General features: G+C 42.8%; 1 long non-coding RNA gene across 9 annotated transcripts in view; it reads left to right on the top strand.

Moving 5' to 3' along the window:
- The window catches only part of LOC132335222 (uncharacterized), a 170,841-nt gene that overhangs the window by 4,579 nt on the left and 140,638 nt on the right, over positions 1-25,624 (top strand). The gene's annotated exons all lie outside the window — the stretch shown is intronic.

The following is a 25,624-nucleotide window of genomic DNA, read 5'->3' on the forward strand; positions in this document are numbered from 1 at the left end:
AGTGTCAGCTCTGAGCTGGGAGAATCCAGCCTTTGATGTCAGCTCTGACATGGTGACTGACACTGGATGCAGCACTCAACCTGCATTTCTTTGGTTACTTTATTTTTACAGCAGTCAGCTGGGGTAATACAGAGTCTTTCCTGTTAAATCCTGTTAAATCACAAGCTCTCTCCTGGCTTGTATTTGTCCCAGATCTCTGTTTATTGCTGGCTGGATACGTCTGAGGAAAGAAAGAAAAAAAAAAAAAATTCTGTTTCACGGATATTCCTATTGTGCTCAATTTGAGAATGAATTCAGAAAGTGAGAGTTTCTGTCTAAATAATGATGGACTTTTGTGTTTGTCAATACAATTCATTGCAAGCACATAATTCATAAACATGTAAAAGGCAAAGATGTTTTTCTCCTTGCCTTGTGCAGATTGTTAGAAAGCTGTGAACTTTTCCATTAGCAGTGAGAGAAAAGATCTTTTGGAGGCTTCTGGGAGGATCTGGGAAGGAAGAGGTGAGGATCCATCAGTCAGAGCAAGAAGAGAGAAATTGTCTTCTCTGGGTTTTCACAGACCAGAGTCCAGGCAGGTACTGGGGAGAGAATCTTGACCAATATTCTGTGTACTTTTGGGGAAAAAATGGGAAGTGTGGGAAAAACTTGGGTTTAGGCGATATTGGTGTTCTTTGAGGAAGATGTCTTCAGTTAAATTCCTCATTGTCTGCTCTTCAGGTGAGATATTCTGTGTCTGGTAGACAGAGTTATGGCTCTCCCTGCCATGCCAGGAAAGAGCATCCATGGCTTTTCCTGGCTGTGCCTCTGAGTGTGTGAGTGGAAAATGTTTTTTCTGTTTGCAGGGCAGGCCCTGTGTCTGCAGAGGGTTCAGTTCCTGGGGCACAGCCTGGGAGGGCTGAGCAGGAGTGGCTGCTGGCTCTCTGCAGAGTCATACACAGCATTGTTTGTAAACCTCAGGACTGATCAGAATTGTTCACTGAAAGCCTAAGAGACATAAAAAGTATAAAAATTATGCATTCTCTGAGACAACAGAAACTTATATTAATTTCTCAGGTAGCTTTAGTGATGGCTCATCCTTTAACAGATCTGGCTTTGGCACTTGAGCTTATTTATGGCAGATTATTTTAGTCTTATAAAGGAGAGGCTGCTCTTTAGGAAGTCCTCTGTTAGCAGGTAAATCTGCTGTGCACGGGAGCTTGCTCACACCAAAACCTCAGCTGCTCCAAAATCATCTCTGGAGGGCTGATCTACATCACTTTCAGATGGTATCTGTGATTATGGGATGTAGGGGCTTGCCAAAGGAACTTTGGAAGAAGCTGTTGTGAGGTTGGAATGTGACCTACTCAGGCTATTGATGCTGTAACATATTTTTATGTAATAACATATTGATAACAGCTTTTCACTGCAAGTTAGTCAGAAAGGCCTTCATTCCTCCGGGGCACATTGCTGAGCCAGGGTGATACATTTTTAAAAACAAGGTCACTGCAGTGTGTCATGACTCCTGTACTCTAGAGCAAAATAATATTTGGAAATTTAGTTTTGGGGTTTTTTTTTAGCCTATACTTGGGATCTTAAAGGGCAAAGTTTGCTGGAAGAGGCCAAATTATACCCAGCAAAGATGCCTTTCAGACCTTGTTCCATTTTCCAAAAGTAACTGCTGCTGCCACAGGGAAACACTGGAATGTGTTTATATCAATAGGGATTGTGTGCTTATTTTATTCTGTTTTTTCACAATGTTCCATGTGTGCATAATTGATGTTTTAGCACTTTGCACTGCCTGCATGTATTTATCTCTTTGTTAATAAGACAAATACTCTTAGACTCACAAAAAACAGCTGACATGAGCTAAATTGGGATGTCCTGACTAAAGACCTTAAGTAAATAAACAGACGTTAATACAGGCAAGCAGTGCAAACTGTAATTACCTGGGGCTGTGTGCCATGGAACTGGAACAAAAGTCAAACATGCTAATTTCATTATTTTAATGGAAGTTTGCATCCCATTCATTAGACTGACATACGACTCATCATTAGTAACAGTTCGTTTCAAAAGCTATGGTGGATAAAGGTTGATTAAAAATTAATGAGGCCCAGACCCATTGCATTACCATAGTGTCAAGTTGTTTAAGTCTGTGGAGCTAAAAAAAGCGCAGGCTTTAAATACTCTCTTGAGTTTTTCTGTTTCATGTGATTTATATATTTATGCTCTCAGCCTTGGAGGAGCAAGGACTTGTGGATACTTTTCCTTGCTGTAGATATCATCAATAAATTATACAGTTAAATAAGTTGCTAGCAAAACCAATTGCTGTGTCATACTTGTGTCATTGCGTTTTTAGAAAATACATTTTGTTGATAATCCAGTAAATGTAGGACTTTATTAGCTGGAGCTCTAGCTGCCCTCAATTCCCTGGGAAGTCAGTGGCATTTGATTGGCACCCACTAAGCCAATTGACCATGACTGGAGTTGCCTGTCCTCTAGCCAGCATCAGTGCTCATATTTGGTTTTAGGAGCAGGGCTCCACTATGAGCAGGCCAATGTTTTAAAGCATCAGCCCGTGGGTAATTTCCTTGGCAGTAGGGAAATTGGAATACTGAAACTGGATTACTGAATGTAAATGCAGGCAGTGGAGGTCGAGCTGGTTTCTGTCACTGTGCTTATCTCCCAAGCTGCCAGCAGCCCTGTGTGTCACCAGGCTTTGGGGGGCTCAGCAGCACCTCAGGGTCGTGCTGTGCTTCAGCCCAGCCTTGTGAGGCTGGGGTTCAGCATACACCCGAAGCCCAAAGGTACCAAGTGTTTTATTAACAAATACTGACTCATTCAAATGGCAATCTGCATTTCTCAGGGATTTTGCAGCCCTCTCAGAAATATCTTTGTTGCTTACCGTTATATCTTCAATATGCTTAACTTCAGCTTCAATGTTCTGTGAAGCAGCTGAACTTAAACCAGGAGATTGTCACAGAGATCTGTAGTGACCATATGGTGTTATAAAATTACAAAAATGTGAGAGAGGGTTGAGCCAGTTCCAATTGCCAAACTTGCTACTTGCTTCTAATAAACACTGAACTATCTGGCATCTGCTATCCCTCAGGTAATACCATCGAGAGTGGAAGTAAATGTTTCCTTTTAATTGCATTGTTTATGTCTAGAGGGTCCAGGGAGATCATGTGATGTTTATCTAGCTTTTCCATGCATACTCAATCAGCCATTTCAGGGAGAACTTTGTTATTCTTGCCAATTTTCTCTTCAATAGACTGAAGTTTCACTTGTCATTTTTTGGAGTTGTATTCTGTATGACTTCAGAAGTGAAAGTCCCAGCAGTTACTTTCAATATGTTTTTTGATAGGATTGTTTCTTTTATTTTCACTCTTATTTAGTATTTTGGCAAGAGAAAAGTAGGTCAGTGCTTTCAAGGAAATCTGTGGATGAAAAGTGCAGAATGATACAGATTTAGGGCTCTTTGGGTCAGAGAGGGGTCTGGGAATTGAGTTCTATTATTTGAACCAAAAGGAATTTAGTAGAGCTACAGTTGAGGGAATTTCTGTGAAAAATTCTCTACTGAATGTAACTGCCCCCCCTCCCTGCCCTCTGCAAAAAGTAGGAATCTATTACCTGGAGAAAATTCTTTGTGCAATGACTAGAATTCTGTACAATTACACAGAAAACTCTCATGCTTTCTGTAGGAGATAATTAGAATAAATTGTGCATGTACCTTCTTGGAATTGTCTTTCTGTGAGGAGAGGCTTATCCTGTCAACAGGACATCTCCCAGCAGTGATGCCTGTGCTGGTTTTGGCTGGCACAGAGTTGGTTTTCTTCACAGTAGCTGATTAGGGGCTGCATTTTGGATTTGTGCTGGAAACAGTGTTGATATTTCAGAGATGTTTTGTTTATTTCTGCTCAGCACAGAGCTGAGGCCTTTTCTGCTCTCACCCCACAGTGAGGAGCCTGGGGACGCACCAGGAGCAGGGAGGGGACACAGCTGAGCCCAGGTGACCCAAGGGATGTTCCAGAGCTCAGGATGTGGCCCTCAGTGTATAAAGCTGGGGAAGGAGGGGGACAGGTGACACACACACACATTTGGAGTGGTGGCATTTCTCCTTCCAGGACACCATAGCAGTGATGGAGGCCTGCTCTCCTCAACACCTGCCTGCCCATGGCCGGTGCTGAATGAATTCCTCCTCTGCTTGTGTGTGCAGCTCCTGCTTTACCTGTTGAACTGTCCTTGTCCCAGCCCATGAGCTTTCTCCCTTTAGTTCTTAGCTCTCACCCCAGTCCATGCAGGGAGAGTGAGCCAGCAGCTGTGAGGGGCTCAGCTGCCAGCTGAGGTTAAACCACAGCAGTTCTGAACAGAAATGAGCTGCTCCCTTTGACTAGGAGAGGAAACCTCAGGGGTATGCTCCTGACTGAACTGGGAACTGACCCAGGAGCCCAAGGAATTATGTGGCATAAAGAAGGATTTGCTGTGTCAGTGGGAAAATCTCCCGCTCTGTGAGGGAAGGCCGGGGTTTGGTTCAGCCGGACCCAGCGGCCGCAGGAGCCACAGCCGGGATGAGCACAGCACAAACAGCTCCTCAGAGGGGAGCCCTGGCAGGGTGACAAACATGCTGCACAGCTCTGTCACCCAGGAGCAGCAATCCCCCTCTGAGTGCCTGCCTGATTGGCAAGGCCTCGAGATCAATTCCCTCCTGGCTGAGGCGCTCTGTCACAAACTCTTCTCGGGATTCTCCTCAGGGCTGGACACGGTTTGGATGAGGCAAATTGTCAAATTCTGTTAATATCTCCTTAAGTATTTGAAATGTCCCGCTCACCCACGATGTGTGAGGTGTTAAGAGGCAGTGTAACACAACAAACTCACAGGCACTTGTTCCTCCAGCATCAACTCAGCTGGCTCAGCGCACAGAGCCTCCAGACACTGACTCGTGCACCTGCCGGGACACAGAGGATGTCACATCAGGAGTCCCTTCTGTCCTCTCCCCCTTTCCAGAGCATCATTTGCTGCCCAGGAAGCTCCTGGTGTGGGGAGTGGGGCAGGAGGGTGCCATTCTCACCCAAATGCCATGAGCTCCTGAATTCCCTTGAAACCAGGGCTGAGGCCAGAACAGGAAAGTGCCATTTTAAATTAAAAATTACCTGGGAAGGTGTGCAGTGTGCCCATAGGCTCCTTGGGCACAAGGGAGGTGTCATCTCAAGGGCCAATTTCCATCTCTTTGAGCCCGATCTTTGTTGGTGGCTGCTGACAGCACCTGGCAGATGTGCTCATCTTTTCATGTGCAAGTAATTAGGCTTCTGCCTCTTTATCAGCACCTCTTTTTGTGCCAAAGGAACACAGGGTCTTAAGAAAAGCAATGTCAGACTTAATATTTGAACTAGAGAAGAGAGATAATAAAGATCCCATGTTGTTGGGGGTCATCTGTTTGTGATGATTGAATTATAAATAATTCATTGTGCCAGTGGTACAGAAAAAAGATTCCTAATTTCCTTGAGCCTGTAAATATCCAAATGTTACACTCAAAAATTAAATAAAAGCAGTTATATCAAACATATCATGTAGCACATCTTGTTTAATCTGAATATGTAGAACTGGCACTTTTTCCAGTCTTGGAAATAAAAAGAATTTTATAAATGTTACATATATAGGTGCTATGGATCATGGAGCTGATAAGTTGTTTATTATGATCTTGTCTTATTTGTGTTGTGACAAAGGAATTGTACAGTGGAGCTTTATATTGTTAGGTAAGGACTTTGTGTAGTGCTGGGAGGTGAAGGTGGGTGGGCAGTCCGTGAAGTCACTCCTGAACAGCTCAGGGTGTGGAGCTATTTATCAGCTGATGGTTTGGCAGCCTTGTTATATTCCTGATTAATTGCTGTGGCTGTAGAGGTGCCTATTTTGGCACCTCAGAGAGGAGCTGTGGCCCTGAATCAGCCCCCTGAGGGAGCTGCAGGGCTGGGATCCCCATCCTGTGGATCTCCGTCCTGGCCTGGCAGTGGGTGGGTCCTGAACACAAAGTGTAGCCATAAAAAATTTCTGTGGTATCAGTGACCTTGCAAGAATACTGTAAAAGCAACGATTTTAACTGTAAAAAATCAATGTTGCTGTCATAAATAAAACAATTATTTCCTTTGGGATGACTTTCTGCCCCAAGGGACTGGGGGTGTTGGCAGCCAGCTCACTCCTGTCATTGGGGTGCAAATTAAATGGCTTCTATTTATTGGTTGAAGGAGGAATGAGGTCAAATTTTTAGAGACAATGAAAGAACTGCTTTGGTGTGACAGAGGCACTGGGGGCAACTGGACTTGGTTAAAAAAGAAACCAAGATCAATGTATTTTTAAAGAATTAGAGCTAAGAAGGGATTTTATTTTTTTTCCCCTACAGAAGGCTTGTGTAGTGGCTTTTTTTTTTTCCTTTTTTTTGGGGGGAGGTGGGGCGGGGTGTTTGTTTTGTTTTTTTTTGTTTGGTTTATCTGGTTGGGTGTGGTTTTTGGTTTTTTTTTGCAACTGAATGCAGTAAACAAGAACTCAGATGAAAGAGCGGAAGACTGGAAAATGTAACTCTAGTTCTGCTATTCTGTCCATTTGATTTTTGAAAGTTAAACCTGGGAATTTTTTTTTTTTTTGAGAGCTGGCATATTTGGAATTGTAGATACTCTTTAATCTTTAAAATAAGAGATTTGTTAAAATAATAGAGATTGATTAAAGAAAGGTTAAAGTTTAAATAAAATTTAACTTTTCGTTTAGGACTGATTAAAAAAACCACATGAAGAACTTGGGACATTCCTACTGAATTCCTCAGGCCTGGATTTCATCCAGGTTTTCTCCCAGTTTGATTTAACTGCAGGTGCCTGGAACAGATGGGAGAGCCTCGATGTAGGTGTGTAGCCAGTGATATTGTTCAGGGATTCCTCCCTTTGCAATTAAGTTTGAAATGGAGTTGGGCAGGGATTCATGGTGCCTTTGGTGGTGGCTGATGGTATGATGTTGCTTAGGTTGGGTCTCTTCTCTGAAATCAAACACAGAGGAAGTCTCTTGTCTTCTCCTCTGCTTTTACAGACAGTACTCAGGAGAGGAGCTAACAAGAATTTGAAATAATCTGGTTTTTCTAATTAGTGTAAAATTGAATAATTTAAGGAATAAATTAAGAGCAAAACAACAACAAATGCAATAACTTCTTGTTGCTTTGTTATAGCAAAATGGAGTGTTTGAGACCCTTGAGCTTATTCTAACAGTCCCTCCCAAATGGTGGGAGGGGTAGTTATTCATCTGGAACAGATAATGCATACCTTCTAAATACCTATCTCAGATTTTATAAATAATAGTTAGACCCAATCATGTACAGGAGATGTAGTGTTTGTTTGTTTAATTAGGGAGCTGAGCTGAGCTGAATCCTGTGGCAGATGTTGCCATGTATAATGTAATAAATAAAAGTCTTTATGGGACCCAGCAGGCAGCAGAGCTCTCAGTTAGCAGATGGCAAAATATTAAACTGGCAGTGCAGTAACTTAGCTGCCTGTGTCAGCTGGACCAGACCCAGGTTTAGCACAATCATGAATCAACTTCACACAGGAGGTGTCACCCAGCCCGTGTTTCTGCCATGGATGTTAATAATGTCTTTAATACAGTACATGATGGAAGGGTTTTCATCCAGAGGATGATGCAGTAAAAGTCATTCTGGGCTTAACATGATCTCTGCTGAGTGAGACAACAAAAGATCTTCTACAAGAGAAGAGCAGAACAGATGTGCTGCTCAGTCCAAACTAAGTGGTGATCCTGAGATGTCAGACCTGTTGGAGGTAACCCCTGTGGAGCCTGGCAGGTGAGAAATGCCTTTTTCTTCAGAGAGTTGTTGCACTGGGCACTTGGCATCAGCTGTGTCTGAGCCCTCAGTGCTCTGTGGCAGTCCCAGTGCAGGAAAGCTGTCCCTGCACAGCCAGAGCCACAGTGCCCATTGCCTCCAGAGACCCCAAACCCTGCAGGATGAAGGGCTCTTCAATTCACTGCTGTGCAGGCAGCTCATGCTTTTCACCCCATTTCCTCCTGGCTTTCCCCGGGTGTAAGTGCACCCACATCTCTTCAGGCACTGTTCTGTTGTCCCCTGCTGGGACTCTGTCACCTCTCAAGGCTCCCTGCCCTGCAGAGCAGCTCCTCCAGTCTGGCTCTGCCCTCACTGCAGCTCCCCCAGCCCCTCTGATGTGCCTCCCAAAGGGATGGCATTTTCCTGGGCCCAGCTCAGGCTCTAATTTAAGACTGATATTACAGTGTTTTAGCCCAGTCTTAGGACGTTTAAGCCCATCTTAAATGCAGTTGTCTGAACAGCAGGTGTTTATGACAGAGTAAAAGAGGATAGATTGCAAAGATGGGGAAGGCAAAATGCTTTGTACAAATTTTAGAATCTAGCACAAAGCAGTTAATCACCCACTTACCACAGTGGCCTGCATGAGCATATGTTGATTTTAATATACCTTTGTGGAAAAGGAAGTGCTTCCAATGGTTAGCTGCTTCCCTTGGCTTTAGAGAATGTTCATACAGGGATGATAGTGAATATGAGACTTTTGGCTATTGTTTCATTATTTTCTCTTGTCTCTTTCCTGTTGGTAGGCAGCTCACACCAACTTCTGAGCAAAGTGGAAGATTAGAAAGGTTTTAAAATTATTTTGAAAAAACAAAAAGTCGTCCACATAGCTATATCTCAAAAATACAGCCCAAGCAAAGTGCACCTTGTAAACCAGCAAATTGTTTGAGGAAAAAAAAAAAAGTAGCATTTGCTGTTTAAGTTATGCTCATTTAAATGGAAAAAAAGTACTAAACCTTCTCTCTGAGGGATAAAATGTACTAACTTTTAAAAACACATATTGCCTCTTGAGAAAGCAATTGCAGGGGTTTTTTTGTTTTGTTTTGGTTTTGATTTTTTTTCCTTTTCTAGCACCTCTGGGCAGATGGGATGGATTGAGTTGGGGTGGAGCACCCAGTATCCTCCAAGAGGACATTGCCGTCCTATGGTCGAGCTCAGCTATGACTGTGTTGCATCAAAGCCCCACAGGAACAACACGAGTGACTCATTCCCTTAGAAACAGAGACATTGGAGTACTTTGTGTCATTTGAGGTACCTGGAGGGTATAATAGTAAACAAGTTTTATTTTCTCCCATGCATAATGAGGCCCAAAGCTCTGAGCAGAGTTGCACCAGGTGGGATGGCAGGGGGAGGTGACTTTGGTTTGGTTTCCCTGCATTAGGAGATTACCCAGGATTATTCCTGCTCCTGCCATGCGGTCTGTTCTAACACCTGATACTCTAAGAATCTCACCTAACTGCTCCAAAGACTTCCTAACTATACCACACAACCTGCTGCTAGTCCTGAAAAATCAGTAGCTCTTTCTTGCCAAGAGAAAACAACAAAGCTTTTCTGTGGGAAAATCCTTAGAATATGATGGCCCTCGTGTAAAGGAAATGCCAATGCACAAAAAGCTCCTTTCCTTCTTACCTTTTTCTTAGTACATGGAAAGGTGGCATTACAGTAGTTGCCAGAATGTCTAGGCATTGATATGTCAGTCCTAAGTTAGGAAGGATCCAGATCTGTGTGGTCAAGTCAGTCTGGTTGCTGAATTGAGATTCCACCAGAGGAGAAGTTCAGAAGTGTCTGCTTGACTTCAGCTCTTTTGGCTTCTTCCAGAAGCAACCATCTTGGCACAAAGAATGCTCACCAAGATCACTCATAAATAATTGTATTTGGGGATGTGAGAAGTCAACTGAGAGACATCAAGCAGGTACAAAATCCTTGAAGGGATGTGTGTGCTTATTTATAAATGTATTCATATGTGTTAGGAGCGCCAAATCAAGGACACCTAGAATGAGAATCATGTTCAGAAACAATACAGTTAAATATAGGCACTTCAGGTGGCAAAGTGGACAGAATTCCAGTATTTTCCTAATCACTGGCATAAACCTACTCCCATTAAATGCTAAAAAATCCTCAATTTCAGACAGTTGAGGTTTGGGGAATGTCACCCTAAGATTTATCTGTTGAGTCCTGACACCTAAAAGCATCTTATTAGCACTAAATGGGGTTACTCAGTTCAGATTATTCTCAGTCTGAATGTTTGATGAGGAAATGTTTCTAGTAGCTACTTTTAAGCTCATTTAGGTTTACACAGTTCAAGTTAGATTCAGATCAGTACAGTGCCTGCAGTGATGGCTAACAGTAATCCTTTGTCTCCTAAAGACTGTGGAAATTATGTTCTTTGTGTGAATTTACAAAGCAACAGATGATGTGTCAAGACAGTAATTTAAACTATGAATCTGCCCTTGCTTAAAGAAAAATGAATAAAGTGCTAGTGGGAGACAAGCAGAATCTGTGGATAAGTGCATCAATTTTTGTTACTGACAGATCTTGTGTTTGTAATAAAACTGAAGTGCTGTGAGGTCAGTGTCAGAATGAAACTACACTTGTTTTCACAAACATGCTCATGTGATGGTAATAGCAGCTATTAACAAGATTGACACAGCTATCTGCCAAACAGAAAAATGAGTTCTCCTCATCACAAAATGAGCAAAGTTAGAGGAATAATAAATCAGAAAATTAGTTAGGACATAATTTATCTTTCATGGCTTTGTGACATTGCAGCTTAGAGTCCTTCAGGACATAAATTCATTTATTGCATTTATTGTTAGGAAAAACCTGCCAAGGCTGTATCAGGCTCTGGGAAGTGAGATGAGCAGGGGTAACTGTGTGGTGTTAATTAGGATGGTGTTTGCATGCTTTTGTTCAAGATGTACAAAGTTTGCTGTAATCTGTTGAATTACTCTTCTTCCTCTGAGCCCTTTAAGGAAAATGAGAATTCCAAAATGAATAACTTCTGTCTAAGAACTTGTGGCTGTGGCTATAACAGGTGCTGGTGGATGGATGGCAGTAACCATTATATAAAATGAGATGAGGCTGTGCTCTCTTCAGCCTTTCATTTCTATGTGTAGATTCTGTGCAGTCATTCTAGACTTTCAGTTTTTAATTTTAGACTCTGTCAGCATGAAGAACTAGTACTATCTAAATTTTTTATTGGGTGTTTTTTGTCCTTTATGGATTCCCAAGTATTTTGTAGTTACATGTCAGAGAATTGCTTCACTTGTCACAGAAATGCACATTTCATTTATTTTCTTCAAGACGTGCCATTGCATGATAATTAGAGAGGGAAGAAGATGAGATGAATATGTTGATCTGCAACTCTAAAGAGGAAAATAGTGAATTCTGTCAATTTGTACTTTTCACTTTGCTATTTCCTTCAGAAACTAGCTAATCATATATGATAAAATTATTTCCTCAGTGTGGGGTTATTAACAATTTATGCAACATTTTGAAAACTGAAGGAAAAGTAATTGCCTAATACTCACATTCATATTTTAAATGCCTAGCTTCAGTTTTGCTTTTGGACCAGAGATTTTTTAAGTCTGTCTTCAAATCCTAGGATGAACATGTCTGCAAAATTAATGCTAAATCTTCAAACAAGGAACTCCCTTAGCTGTGGTCTTCCTCCAGAGAAGTTTGTAACAACTTCTGTACAAAAGTCTCAAAGACCATGAGAATGTGCAGGATGTTGAAATGGAAGGGAAATGGATTTTGACTTACATTCCTTCTATGTTGCAAATATTAAAGGATTCCTTTGCATAATACCTTAAGGTTTAAAAAACCCCCATCAATTGTTCCCTGAAAGCCAAACAATGCAGGATTAATTTTTAATCAGTGCTTTAATTGCACCTGGTGGCGCTACAGGGGAAAGGGTATGGTGCACAGAGTGTGTAGAGAAGTTTGGACGTGTTCCTTTCCTTACAAAGATGAATAAATGTGTATTTAAATGCCTTTAGAGGAGCACAGCTATGAAGCTTGCAGTGTCAGCTTGGGTGTTTTTTGGCAGTGTGAAGCAGTCACTCCCCCTTTAGCCACAGGAGAGGCTGGGCAGGGCATGGAGGCTGTGGTGTGAGTGTGCCCAGCAGGGCCAGGAGTCTGGAGCAGATCCTGTCCTGAGACAGCAGCAGGGAGGGTGGAGAGGGAGGGAAGGAGCTGCTGGAGGGAATGGTCCATATTGCACACTAATGCCTTTGCAAAGGCCTTACCAGATGTTGATGAGAAATCTGTAGGACTGGGAATCCTTATCAGAGATGAAGGGTGGAATAGATGGTTTTGGGATGGGTGAATTCCCAGTGCAATTTGTTAGCACAATGACAATAAAAAAAGAAAAAAGACCATCCTGTTAGCTTTTAATTCTTTTCAGCACTATTTAGAGCAGAAACCCAGAATTTTCATCAGGTTGGATTGGTTTTTTTTTTTTTTTTTTGTTGTTGTTTTTTTTTTGTTCTTTTTCTGCTGAGCATATCTTGCTATTTAGTTTTCCACAAGAATTTTAGCATCACCAGCAAGCAGCATATCACTTGTAGAGCACCACTGACTTCCCATCTGCCCTGGGAGCTGAGCTGCTCACAGATTGCTGGAGTGCAGGGCTCTGTAATGAGCTGAGTTTCTGGAATAACAAAACTGTTTTGTTCCTTTGAAATGCAGGTCAGGTAGCCTGTGGCACTGAGCTCAGAATCACTGACTAGCCAGTGAGCTCCCAGGGTCACATGGAGTCTCGGTTACACACTCTCACAAAGCCACAAGGGATGTGTCCTGCATGTGCAGGAACAAAAAAGGAAGGAGGTAATTTTGCTTTTTATACATTTGATATTTTCTATGGTCCTGGAAAAGGAGATATTTCAGCACAGATTTGCAAAGGGACTTCTCACTTGTGTGACTGAGACCAGGAAGGTCAGCTGTAGGTCAGCATGGACTTTTGTTCTAGGCTGTTATTATTCAGGGCTGTTCTTCCACACCTCCATTCCCATACAAAGCTGATTTTTGCATGCAGCAGATCTTTGCATTCACAAAATATGCTCTTAAAGCAAAATAAACTGGTCTGGTCTTTGGAGACTGAGAGCCTCAGCAGGCTGTGGGGCAAAGAGTGATCAAAGGAGACCTGGGATGCTGCAGGGAAGCAATGGGCCAAAGAGAGGGGCAGCTGCATCATTCTTAAAACAAGGTAGTGCTGTCTTTGAGCTCTTGTGCAGATGCACTTCAGAAATCCCAGTGCAGATGGAGACAGAATCCCCTCTCCAGTAAAGAGGAGGTGCAGGTCAGGTGAGGAGCCAACTAGGGATGCCTCAGGTGCTGCTCCTGGGCAGATGGAGCTGGTGGGAAAAGGGGAGATTTGCTGGCTTGGTAGCTCAGTGCTCTGTACTCTGGTGGCAGAAAAGAGAAATGTGGAGTGTAGCCAAAGGGGCTCCCTATAGCAGCACATGTTTGGAAGAGGAGGTTGTTCCCACAAAGGTGGTTGTGGTATTTTTTTTTCAGATGCCTGCACAGTTAGGAGCACAGGGAAAATGTATTAACTGTTTGATGAAGCATGGGATGCAGCTGTTACCCTCCTCATGCCTTTACTGTTCTCTCGTGTGTACTGCCAAATATATGGTGGGCACTAAGAGCAATAAGTAGCAATTTAATGGCCTAGGAGGGAAATCCCAGAGTGAGGTGTGTTTTAAAGTCACTACAAGTGTTCCTACATGCCCTTTGGGGATCTTCACACACAGCTGTACTGCTCTTGTGCCCTTTTGGAGTTTAATCCCTTCTGTGCATCTCCACACATGTGTTGTGCTCATGATTGAGAGTTGATCCTTACAGAGCTTCTTATACTCTTGATGCTGGTTTTTGCTTTCCCCCTGCTGCCCTCTGGTACCCTCTGCTTTACCTCACCTCCTGTTTATTTACACACATTTGTCCACCTGCCCTTTTTGCTGTCAGGACTCCATGAGGAGTGGGCTATCAGCTTTGCTGGGTTTTGTATCAGGTGTGCACAACAGTTTGGGCTTTGAAGGCTTTACTGGCTGCTGCTATGACTGAGATGAATATTGTGTATCTGTCTAATGCACAGCAAGTAACATAACACATCCATATTCCCTGTGCACTGGGCAGAATTCCTCTCTTCATGCAACATTCTCAGCTTGCTGCAGCAATTTCACAAAGTCAATCCTTATCTGTTCTTATCTATTAGCACATAGGAAAAGCAGCAGAGAAATGCACATGTGGCACAGGACTTCTTTTATTTTGAGAAAGTTTTCTAAGTGTATTTGATGAATAATGAACCTACTCCTTTGGAGTCAAACCTCCTTTATGCTAAACAGCAACAAAAAGTAAAATTAGGTTTTGGTTATTTGACATGTTCTGTGTGAGAACTGACCTGATCTCTGAACTGAGTTGATCACGGGTTTGACTTCCTAAGTTATGCAGTTCCTGTACACAGATGTAGATGATCAGCTCAGCACAGCCACCCTGACCCCTGAGGGTAACTTGGGAGCAGTACATCTCTCATAAAGTTCATTTATCATGTGCCTTTTGGGAGAGGCCCCCTAAATTCAGCCCAACTAACCCCTGCCAGCCTTCCAGGTGCTCCAGTTTGTTCCTGCTGCTCGTGCTGACTCCTGCCCAGGAGGGAGAGGTGGTTTCCAGTGCAGCTCAAGCATTCCCAGTGCCTTTCTTTCCAGACCCCTCTGCAGTCCTGCTTCCCTACAGAAGTGCTGTTGCAGATGGACCCCGCTGTGTTTCTGAGGCATTTGAGGCTGAGTGGCTCACTTGAGGGAGATGGATTTTGGGAAGGACAGCTGGGGGCTGGGGCAGGTAAGGGGTGATACCTGAGTGGGCAGGAGGGGTTTGGTGCCTCCTGTGGCTCTTGTATGTTCTGGTGAGCTGGAGCACAGCCTGGAGAGGAGCTGCAGGCCGGTGTGTCGTGCTGCAGCCCTCTGGGTGTTTGGGAAGAGAGGCTGCTGCCACACTGGAACACAAGGACAGCACAGGGACAGCATGGCACCCTGCATGCTGGCAGCAGGCCAGTCTCTGTGCCAGTGTCACAGCTGGCAGGTGACAACCTCGTTGTGCAGAGCAGGTGGGACAGAGGCAGGAGGTGCTTGGAGGAAGCCCAGACTGTCCCAGAGCCACAGCTCCCTGCTGCAGAGCAGGCTGTGGCACCCTGCTTGGCACATCCTGCCTTCTCTCCAAGCAGCTGGGTGGGCTGGCACCAGGGAAGGGGGGCTGCTTGTCCCACAGCTACCATGAAAATTGCTCCCAAGAAAGAGCAACTTGGCAGCAGCTCCCTGGGATTTGTGACTTTGGCAACTTGTCAGTGGTAGGGAGTGAGAAAGAGGTGTGAATGAATTATTCTGTCTCCACAAGATTTTTCCCTCTAGGGGATCCAGGCACAATCTTCCTCCTCCTGAGCTTGCCTTGCTGATTTTATAAATCTGCAGCATGCAGGAAAGGTCCTAAATGTCACCTAAAAATATCTGCCCATCATGGAGGCTTATTCATGCTGGGCCCTTATGGAGCATCTCTGCCTAGGGATGATTTTTCCTTGATGTGCAGAGTTACATGGCAGTTATATGCAGAGATGGGACTGCCTCTGCCTGGCTCTGGCAAGGTGGATGGAAAATAATGTGAAGAAAAAGTAGGAAAAAGCATAATAAAAAGCAGGAGAACAGCACTGACCTGGGCAAATATACTTTCTCCAGCCAGGAGAAACAAGCAAAATGCACCTATTGTCTGCTCTTTGCAGTGAGGTTTGCAGCCCCAAAAAAGTGATTTTGTCACTGCCAGTTCCAAAAAGAAAAGGTCAGCAATGAAATCCCTCCCCAGTCCTGAAAAGCACTTGTTATTTTCCCAGTAGTATTTAGGGCTAAGCTCTGTTTGTGTCTTGATATAATTGTAAATTATTTATTTATTTGATATTTATTTTAAAGAGTGATTCAGTCACGAGGTTCCTGGGTTTGGTACATCACAGAACCTACCCAGGCTTTGGGAAGCTGAGACAAAATGGTGGGAGCTGGTTGTTCTGCATATTGCCCCTTCCTCCTCTCCCTAGAAGATATAGTTTGAATTAATGCTGATTTTCACTAGTCAAATACTTAAAGGATTAAAGGAAGCAGCCAAGGGGAGATCCCAATTTCCAGAGACAGCAGTTCTGGGTGAGTGGGACAAGCAGTGCCTGTCTGCACTGGGTAAGAGAGGCAGACTGAGCCCTTGCTGAATGGAGTCACAGTCCCTGGGTGCCTCCTGGTGCCACCATGGCAAGGTCACAGTGGGGACCTTGCAGCCCCACCAGAGCAGTCTGGGGTGACAAAGCTCAGCTCAGGGGGTGGCTGGGATGTGTGGATGGATGGCATCCTGCCCATCCTTCCCCTCCTGCCCTGCTCCTCTGTCACAGCTCTTGGCAGATGAGAAAATGCTGAAGGCAAGTACTTACTGCTTCATAAACAACCTGATCTTTTATCAAATAATTTATTTTATGTAAAGGAAGAATTCCAGTTTGCAAAGCTAATCTGTCTTGTCTAAACCCTCTTTTTTTTTATCTTTGAAGCCCAAGTAAGTGTCCAATTTATAGTATTTAGTAGATAGGATTTGGGATTTTTATCGACTTTGCAATCTTGGTTTTGCACTTTCTGATCACATTTCTGGAAAAAGAAACCGCTCAAGAAATTGACACATTTGACAGTGTATTTGCTTTTCTTTCTTTTTTTTTTTTTTTAATGTCTGAGCCATTTCTGCTTGGCAAGTGTGTATTACAATTATCAGAAGGTTATAACGAAGATTTTTCTCAGACTAAATGACTTCAAAAGTCCTGGGTGAGACACAATTTTCTTATTTCTCTGGCTTCTGCATTGTCAGTCAAAATATTTCACAAGAGCCAGGAGATGCCATATGTTTCAGGGGAGGTAAAAATCAGTGGCAAAAAAAGAGATTTAATCAGAATTGATGGTTTCACTTCAAGACATGCCAGTATAGTTTTACTCATAATTATTTCTGATGTTTGTGTCTTGAGATTCTGAATCTGATGGGCAAAAGGTCCCACTTTCAGGCCCTGAGAACTTGCTGGAGTCTGAAGGGCTCAGGCCTTCAGTAGGTCAAGGTCACACCTTCCCAACTCAAATGTCCCCATCTTCATGAGTGTTTTGGTAGAACAACATCAACGCATGACGACAGGGATGAAGCCAATCTGTGTAGCCAGGAAAGTGCCATGTGTGGGAGCAATGGCAGGTTTTTTCATGCAGTAAAGCCAAATATATAGCTATAGAGATAATCAGCAAGTATGAGACTAATATGTTCTTTGATTTTGGAATGTGCATGCTCTATTGATAAAGTGTTGGCTGCTTTTTGGGTTGGAGTATTGTGGAAAGCAGAGGGAGGCAAAGCCCACAGCAGGAGTCATTAATTAGAGGAGATGATGGTAGCACACTCAGGTGAGCCTTTGGTACACATTGATTTAAACTTTATTAAAACAAACTCCTCAGTTACTTTCAGGATTAGTGTGACAATGTATTTTTGTTAAAGCCAGGCACAGGGGACAGAGAGCATGCTCTGGGGTGGGCAATTTGTTCTCCTTTTTCTGGTCTTGCTGGTCCAACTCGATTAACAACAGATTTCCTCACACATTGCTCTGCTTGCTGTCTTTGGCATACCATCTTTTTGCATTTTTCATCATCACATGGGTAATATGTGAAGGAGAAACTGGTCCTTCCATGACAAAGAAGATTAATTTCAGCAGCTGTTGTGGGATAAATGCAAGACACAAAGGGAACTTAATGTGGAGGGGTTTTAAACCTTGCTTTTGCTTATAAGTAAACTTAGAAGTTAAGTAACTTGCAGTGTTTGTATCTTTATGTTATTGTTTGGGAACTTCATCTACTAACAGAGGAAAAGCTTTTTTTTTCCTGCAAGAGGACAAAGCCAAGCTCTAGACTTTGTTTTCTGGGATGGATCATGATTCTAGTCTGGAGATGAAGTCCAAAGTTTAGTTGCAATTCCCTAAAACTTGTGAAAATATTGGAAAAATTTTGGCAGCTCCTGCACTGCCTCAGGGCCAGTATGGGGCTAAGCAGGGCTGGTGTGGCTGCAGTTCCTCAGCTAGGAGAAGTTTCTTCACCCTGCTGAGTAACTTGCAGCAAGCAGCAGACCCAGAATCGGAAGTGTAAGGGGTTTGCCGTAGGGCAGGGGGTCAGGGGAGTAGAGGGTTTGATGGAGTGAACAGCTGGGACAGGCAAAGCTGGGACTGTGCCAGGTTTATCTGCTTGGGACTGTGCTGAGAGTTCCCCCTCTGACAATGTTAACAAGTTTTGCCATAATTCAGTTACCCCTTGGAAACAGTTAAAGCAATTTAACAGTAAACTTGGCATAATTACTAGTTAATAGCCAGAGCCAATGCTCCTGAGTGTAAATTGTTTTGGTATTGATCTAAGCTTACACTGTCAGCATTTTGTAGAAACTGAACTTTAAGTGCTTAATTCAGCTGTATGCAACCATTAATTTTGTTTTTTATCTGCAAACAAAGGTGCAAGTGGTTATTCTATTTTCTTGCAATAATAAAATCAATTAAACTGTTTTTCCCCAAACATAGATGACCTTTGTAAGCAACACATTTGAAATGCCAACATGTGAAAAGAAAATGATGACAGGATCTTGTGTTTATTAAGAGAAATGGAGGACTTGATAGCAGGTTAACACTGTAGCTGCTGACCAGGCTTCCTTTGCACTCATTTTCAGGGCTGGAAGGTCTGTGGTCAGATCTGTGTTCTACCAACCTTCCTAAAGTTAAACTTATGATTTTGTCTCTGAACCTCTTCCAGTGTAGTTTGGTATTTAGTGCTGAAGTCATTGCCTCTTGGTGAACCCCAGCACAGAGAAGGGGAAGTCTGTATCAGCTCAGAGGAGTGTGAGCAGAGCCAACACACACATGAATAATTGGAGACATCTTTGCAGGGTCAGTGCTCCATCTCCAGAAAGGAGGAATTGCACAGTTAGGAACATTTACTGAGAGCAATTGGTTGTTTAATCCTTATTAGCTTCTGATCAGATGTTTCTGGTTTTGCTCTTTCAGGACTAGTTCCTTGAATTTAAAATCTAATGTCTCAATTATTTATGGAAGTTACCTTTTCCCATATGCCTTGGAGTGTGGATGATTACAGAAACAAGTTCATTACCCATGAATGGATGCATTTAACTGTTGCTCAGCACCAAGCTGTGTCCCTGTGCACTGTGCCCTGAGTGTCACAGCTCCCCTCTGACCCTACACTGGTGCTGTGGCTCTTCCTGTGCAGCCAGCACTGGAAATGCAGAACTGGGGCTCATCATCTTGTACCTGCTGTTGCACCAGGCTGCCTGAATGACAGTGGGACTGGCACTTCACATCACTTACAGCCTTTATTCCTGATACCCAGAAGGGCTGATTCATGCTTTTCAAGTCTTTTCTTAGACCTCATGAAGAAGGAAGTGAAACTGATGAAGGACCAGTAAATATAACTAAATATAAATGTGCTATCAAACACAACTTTGGCTGGATCTTTGTTATTAATCAAATGTTCTCAGTGATGATGCTGCTGAGCTTGGGGTGGTACAACTCCAGCTGCCATCCTAGAGATCCCAGAGAGAACAAACAATTCATACCATACCTAAAATCCCAAGGATCTCGTGAGAAAAAGATGTGCCACATAAATTTGATACTGACAGATGAATTGTTATTACCTGGCCACCAAACTGGCTGTGGGAAAGGGTCAGAGAGAGGTTTGATCTCAGCACACCAATGTGGTCACTAAATACCACTTACAGTAGCAGTCATTTCCTGGACAACAGCAGAGCAATGTGACCCTTATTAAAATTACCCCATCAATTGGAAATCACTACTATGGTTATGTGGTTATAATTATTAAGATAATTACAATAAAACAAGTTAGTAAAAGATCCCATTAAGTTTGACCTTGAATAATTAGGTTTCTAATGCATAGTAAGGCCAGTAATAACAAGCTACCATGAAAACAGAAATTCAGAAGTTTTTCTTGCAGGCAGAATTTAAAGGAAACACATTGCTTTTCCAGTGTATTTAATTTCCAATATGGAGTCTGCAATGAGCTGCTAATAATCATGCACTATGCCATCAGGGTTTTGCACCTATTTACATATAAATAGTTCAGACCTGACTTGGCTACCAACAGTGGTTAATTTAATTTATTGTCCTTTGGCAAGTGAATAGTCATTGGTTTTCTAGCACTTTTAACCTTAGCAAACCCTTGGGAAATGAAATTTAGATTGAAAGAAAATTACTACTGGTGGAGAACAGCAAGAAAGTGACAGTAGTATATATAAACCTCAGGCAGCAGCAGAATAAAGTGTCATATTATTGTATGCTGTCTTCTAAAGTTCAATATTGCTTTCTTGATTTACACTTCTGTAATTTTTTCCAAGTAAGTCTTCTTGCTTTGGGGGCTTTTGCATCAAACTTCATGTTTTTCAGCCAGGAAGAGGGATTAACCTACTTACCATTAAAAAACATATCAGAACTCATGAGCAGGAGGCAGCAATGTGCAACAACCAACAGCTAAATGAGGTGACAGCTATGGAGCACTGATGGCTGGGTATCAGAGTGACACTAATTGATCATCTCTCCTGTAGGAGAGACATCTTTGGAGGGCCCATTTGGCCCCTGGGGTCAAATGAGGAAACCCAGAGCCCTGGAGCATTGCTTCTGAGAGGAATAGTGGGTTTGTCTTTACAAACCAGCTGTGGGTAGATAAAACCAGTACTGGGAGATAAAAGAACCAATGGGAAGGGTTCCACTGATTGATGAATGGAAAAAGATATTTGCTTTTACAAATAAACTTTAGGTTTGCTGGTAAATGAAATTAGACATTGAAAGATGAAAGAAACAACTGGGAAGAAATACCCCTAAATTGCATAAGAATTAAAAATTAAAAGGGAGGGTTACACAATATAGGGAAATCTCTGGTATTTTGGGAAGTCTGTACCTCTCAAGTACCTCAGAAATGGGGAAAGAGAGAAGGGAAATGTGCCCAGGAAATTGGGATACAAAGGAGGCTGAGTCCTCCAAAAATCTGAGAGATCCCAGCAGAATGCCCCATGGCCTCTCCCTTATTCAAATAAAGTAAAAGGACTCCTCTGTCTCCTTTTTGGACATAAGCCTCTGGTGTTTGTGGATTAATTTTCCTAACACTTCCCCCCTGCCCAGGCACACCTGGCTCCTGGATGCCAGCTCTGCTGCGGGGCCAGGATGGCCTTGAGCTGAGATCCTGAGGAGCAGGAGCACTGGAACAGGAACAACATCTACTGCACTACTCCCATAACAAAGAGTTTGGGGGAAGAAACCATTTTGGAATTCCTGACAGCTTGAATGTACATGAACCTGCTGCACAATTTGTCTTCTAGAATCAAAAAAAAGTGAATTATCTCAGAGGGCAAGGAAATTAGAGGTTTGTTTTGTGAAGCTCTGGTGTCAGAGCCAAACATATCTGAACTCCAAAGACTTGGCAGCAGATTTAGAAAATGGGAAGTCTTGAGATGTGGAAAAAATTTAATACAATTTTTATATCAATAAATTTTAAGTAGAGTATTTTTATGTCAATATATTTTAGGTGAAGTATTTTTATGCCACAAGTGTATAACCAATAGTGGGTTTTTTCATCCCACAGGAGATTTTTGTTTAAAAAAAGAAAATCAATAGCCATTGTTCAAGAAAATAAATTCCATTTTCAGCTTGAAAGCGATTTCCTTTTCTGCACATCTCCAAAATCATATTTTGCTTCTCAGTCACCTTCAGAGAATAATTTCCAAAAATAAACTTTTATATTCCTGATGTTAAAAGCACAAACATATTGTAAGTACTTGCCCAAATGAACCAATATTGTGTTCCTTGACATGATCCTTACTGGTTTGTTTCAGGTGCTGTCAGCTATTTTAGCAGAGGATGAGTCACTGTGTGAAATGCAAATCCGGATTCATTTCTCATCAGTCATGATTCACCCTGAAATGTATAAGATTTCAGCAAGTTGCTATATTATGCATTAGGTACTTAGGCTATTTGCTTCAATAATGCACCATCACTTTATCCCTTAACCTTAAGTGATTAAAACCCTCTGTGAAGAAAGAGAACATTCCAGTTTTACTTTTACCCTTTTTACTGGTGGGAGCTGTGTCAGAGACCTCACTCCAAGGGGTGTTTAGGGTAGGTGCAAGCATTCCCCCAGGAGGAAATGTGCCTTCCAGTGAAGCCAAACACCACCAGAGCACTGAGCCTGCTCCAGCTCAGGGTCATTTCCCATCTTCACATTCAGCCTCACAAGATGGATTATGCCCACACTGCTGAGCCACTTCTCAGCATGGAGCAGTTTGCTTTGCTTCTCAGCAGGACTCCAAACCTGTGCTGCTGCAATTTCACTGTGCCCAGCATCCAAAGAGCTTTATGTAAAGACAGCTTGGCAATGCCCACCCTGGGACCAAAGCATTGCCTTTGCTGTGGTCCTGGCACAATGGACCAGTAAAACTGGCCCAGTTCATCTGCTGGCATTTGGTTTTTGACTAAGCACTTCATTACCACTGAATTAAAAGCTTTTCAGAAAATAAACATTTTCAACAGATAGAAAATCTTGCTTTGGAATATCAAATTAAGTTATTTCACCTGAAGCTAATGTGGTGGTGACCTATTGTTGAACTGAACTGGTATGCTTAATTCAAGGTCACCAAGCGCAACAAGTGTGACCCTACATGAGCACCAAGGTGCTTCAGGCAACAGAATTTCTGTACTAAATTAACTGAAGAATAACTTTAATTGCATTTAATAGAAAATAAATTTTTCCTTGAATGGTAAATAGTGCCATTTCCTAATCTATTTTTAAACATTTTTGTTCTATTAGGAAAAGAATCTTTAATTTTCAATCTTTTCAGACTATTTGGGCTGACATTTTTCACAGAAAAGAAATTATACATCCTGTGAATGTTTTGAAAAGGAACTTAGGACTCCTACTGAAAGTAGCTGAGATAATCACCTGTGCCACTTTTTACTGAAGAATACATTACAAACAGGGGTTTGATTGCAACATTGCATCAGCACACAGAAGTCTTGATACCAGTTTGGCCTCGACATAAATGGCATGAGCCACAGCAACTTCCAAATACAAGATTTACTACAAATTAGGATCTGAGTGGAATGAATCAAAAAGCAGACAGGATTATGAGTCTGTGGCTATATTCTGACATATATTGGATTATTGGGATTTGCATTCATTAGGAAAGTTAGACTGGCATTTGCACCAATGTGATAAATTGTGCAGTTTATGAAGTCCTATAGGAGAGGGGGAATTATAAGCTGCCTTTTCTGCTGTAGGTTTTGCACATTTTGCACACTTTGACACTGCTGGTGGTTTGTTCTGCCAAGCACAGCTCTGATCCTCCAGCCACCCTCTGCTCCATTTGACACTGGTGGGGTTCAAGTGATGCAGGGAGCTCCCTGCACAGCACTTGGTAAAAAATAACCCCTGTGGTAACTAAAGGTTTTCATAAAATACAATGAGGGTCAAATCAGAGCTTCAGCTAAAATCCTCTGTAGAATACAATTCACATTGAGGTGCATGGGTTGCACCACAGTAATGACAGGCAAGGTTGTAAGGTGGAGATGTGTTCTGCACTCTCTTATAGGCAGTGAAATCAGTGACTCAATAAATCAGAATTTATAGGAGAAAAGTCCCACCTCTCTCTTTATCCATTAATTTGCTTTTTATATATTTAGAAAGACCATGAAAGCTACTTAAATAGCTCCTGAAGTCCTTGGCTGTAGGCATCTTCAAGTTTGACTTGCACATAACAGAATTCAACATCTCTGGGGATCTCTAATACATTAGTCTTCAAATTGAATTCTGATGAAGATGATTTATAGCCTTGAAAATCCTCTAACCTCTAAAAGGGTGGCATGGCAGGCAGGTAGACCCAGAGGTCCCCAAAGAAACTTGAAGTGTTTCCTGAGGAGCAGCTGTGCTGTGTGTCCTGCCTGAGCTCTGGAGCTGGAGCAAGTGTGATGGTGCTGAAACAGCTGAGATCAAACAGCACAGGGCAGAGGGGAAGGCAGAGGAAACAGAAAACTGGAACCAAGTTCTGGGGAAGGAGGAACACAGGATTATACTGCTTAATTCCTTTTTTAAGATAGGTAAATAATAAGCTCTTATTGGTGAAATGCTGCTCTTTTAGCCTTCAATATTTCAAGGATTTATGAAGGCTTATTATTATGGACTGCACTAATAGAGTCTTTGTGGGCTCACTCTCCATCAGCCCATCTCCTGGTGTGGACATTTTTACTTTCTTTTCCTTCAAAGTTAGTAAAATAATAAAAGAATAGAATCCCCATTTGCTTTACTGAGCTAAAGGAGTAATTAACTGTGGGAGCAAGAGGCAAGAAGAAAGAAACCTCAGGCTTAAGCTCTTTGATTGCAGAGAGAAGCAGAACTATTATCAGCATTAATATAGAGAGATCAGAAGCCTCAATATGAAGGTATTAAAAATGCACACAATATTGATCAACAGGTTTACCATAATTATATAGCAGAAGCTAATTCAGCCCGCTGTGCTTTCAGACTTTCTGGGTGATGTGTATCTGCCAGCTGATGAAATACAGACTGATGCTCTGACTGACAGCTTCATTTGAGGAATTTGCCACAGCACACTGACATCCTATTAAAGCTCACTCGAAGACACACTGAAATCTGTGGGGCAGACTCTTGCTTTCAGCAGGCTTGGGATGAAATCATAGGTGTTACTTCTGATCAGATGGTGGGAGACCCTGTAAAATCCACAGCAGCAGCTCCCAAATTTCCAGCAAATGAAAATGAGTGGGAGTTGTGCACCTGAGTCTCCCTGTGTGCTTTAGAATTCTCCTCTTTATAGCACTAAACACTTGTTAGCATGGAATGTCAGGGGAGAAGCAGGCAAAATGCTTCACCTCTGCCCTGCTACATCTCCCTCAGGTAAGTTTACTTTCTCTCATTCCCTTCATTTTCCTACTCAAATTTCCTTTCTCAGTCAACAGTTTTCCCCAGTCCCCCTCTCATCTTTACCCCTCTGTGGAGCTCTTTGCTACTCTTTCCTCCATGCATCCAAGAGCTATTGCCCTGCTAAGCAAGATGAAGTTTCTCTCTCACTATTGTTCTCAGTTCCCAGACTGACTCCCAGCCTGTTCAGCTCTTGGTTTGTGGTATTGCCTATTCTGATTTTGAGTCAGGAAGTGAATCCCTGAGAACAAAGGAGACAGGCTCTAATCCAGTGCTTTGTCCACCCATAGGTCAGCCTAGAGCACCTCAAGGACAATATTACAGGGGAGAGACCTGGGTCCCCTAGTCCTGGACAGTAATTTGCAGAGCTGGTGCACCTTTACTCTGCCAACCTGTAGGATTCCTGAAAGCCTGGAGCAGAGTAAGGACCTGAGCAACCACAGGGGCTCTTCAGCCTGTCCCCTAGAGTTTGGCTGCTTGGCTGTGGTGCAGCTGTACAGCTTTGGGTCTGACTGATATGTGCTGTGGGAAGCCCTGCTGGAAGCCCCAGGGATGTGTCCCATCCCTGTGGGCCAGGAGCTGCCCCTGGCTGCTGGGCACAGCCCAGCTGAGCAGCCCAGCACACAGCCCAGCTCTGTGCCAGCTGAGCTCCTCTCACAGCACTGCACAAGCTTTTTTATCACAGGCTTCAGACTGAATCCATTCAGGCACTCAGCAAAAGGAACATCCCTAATAGCCCTCAGCC

The sequence above is a fragment of the Haemorhous mexicanus genome, chromosome 17 (genome assembly GCF_027477595.1).
Source record: "Haemorhous mexicanus isolate bHaeMex1 chromosome 17, bHaeMex1.pri, whole genome shotgun sequence".
Lineage (NCBI taxonomy): Eukaryota > Metazoa > Chordata > Aves > Passeriformes > Fringillidae > Haemorhous > Haemorhous mexicanus.